We start from the raw sequence: 1,685 nt of genomic DNA on the forward strand, positions 1-1,685 counted from the left end.
CTTTTTGTCTTGATCCCTCATATTATTATATTATGTTTTGGAAGAACATAACACCTGGAAAGTATGTGTTGCTAGATAATGTAAATAATATTACATTTATCAAAACAGTAGATTCCAGCTTGCCTTAAGCACAGGTAAGGTATAGGCGAATTACCACATTGCAATTACACGCTTTAGAATAATTCAAATAGCATATTTTAATGTTAGAGTGGACGAGATTGCATTTAATGTTATTAATCGACCCTAGTATCTTGATATCAGTCTCAGACGACAGTTAACGTCGTCTGAATATGATATAGCTGTAGCTTCGATTCGAGCCCCTAGAGGCTGCTCATGAGTTATTTACATAGTAGGCCTACAGATTTTCCTATGCACCGATGGTTCCTCATGTATTTGTACAGATTTACATTCGTACATTAAGGGAGGAAGAGGCCTATATACCAGGAAAGCAGTAGAATGATGTGAGCAATGGTATATGATTTCTTCTAATTAGTATGATTGAGAAAATAAACAAGTGTAGGTCACCCAATCCACAATGAAGAGATGTGGTAGCCTACTTCTAATTCGTGGATGTTGGAAAGTGGGAAAGTTAATTTAAAATCAGCTCTGTTTACAACCAACTATCTAAATACAAAGTCCGGAAAAATAGCTGCACCAAATATATTTATTATTTATTATCAATGCCATACGATAGTTAAATTATGTCTGTGTTATACCGCGACAGCGACAGTGTTGAAAGCACTGGGAAGCAGGAATATCCAGCCTACTACCAAAGTAGGCGGGCTGCTAGGGTTCGCCCACCTGCCAACAACCAAACAGCCTTTCAGTCAGAATGGAAGCATTGGTCTGGAGAAGTGCTCCGAAGAAAGTCTACCGAGCACTCTGTCTCTCTCTATCAGTACTCCTCTAGGGTATAGCCTACTACGTGGACTATGTGGCAGAAATCGACATGGGGAATTGGAATTTCCCAGCCAGGACTTAATCCGCGTTGTGAATAATATTATCCCATGTCTCAAGTCAAGACATTCGGGACTCCTATTGGATTTTTATTGATTGGAATTATTTCGCAGAAATGTAGGTTGAATCTAACGAAGTCATGAAGTCTTAAATAATGTTCAACATTGCCATCGAAAGTGGACCTTTCTCGAATAATTTAGAGGACTTCGACTCTATCCGCAGTGTTCTCCTATACAGGTAGGTACATGCATGTTATGGCACTCGTCGATACGAGTCATCTTCATATGGTTGACCAAGAACATATATTGTTTCTGTTTGGTATTGAATACCAGAGGCCAGGGGAATTAAAGATGTGGAGATTGGAACACCAAAACGATGGCTTACAAACTCGTCATTTTCTACCCCATAAGTAGATTAAGACGTTTAAAACAATGAGACTTCAATAATTGTTGTTACAATTAAGACCAATGCATTGTGCTTTGTTGACGTCTCCTTGCTGATAGCCAGTCGTGCTGCCCTCCCTCTACATTATTAAGGGCGATGAAACCGTGCGGGTGGCCCGATAAACCAGCCTGCCAGTGCATTGCACGTGCACATACGGAGTTACTGACGGGCTCGCGCTAGAACGCGCCCGGAGTGCGTGGATACCTAAGCATCCATGTTGTCAGGGGCAACGCCAGGACTGGCCTATCACGTTGCGCATGTGTGCGTCACGTGGCCTGGCCACA

This window comes from Gadus morhua, chromosome 17, assembly GCF_902167405.1.
Source record: "Gadus morhua chromosome 17, gadMor3.0, whole genome shotgun sequence".
Lineage (NCBI taxonomy): Eukaryota > Metazoa > Chordata > Actinopteri > Gadiformes > Gadidae > Gadus > Gadus morhua.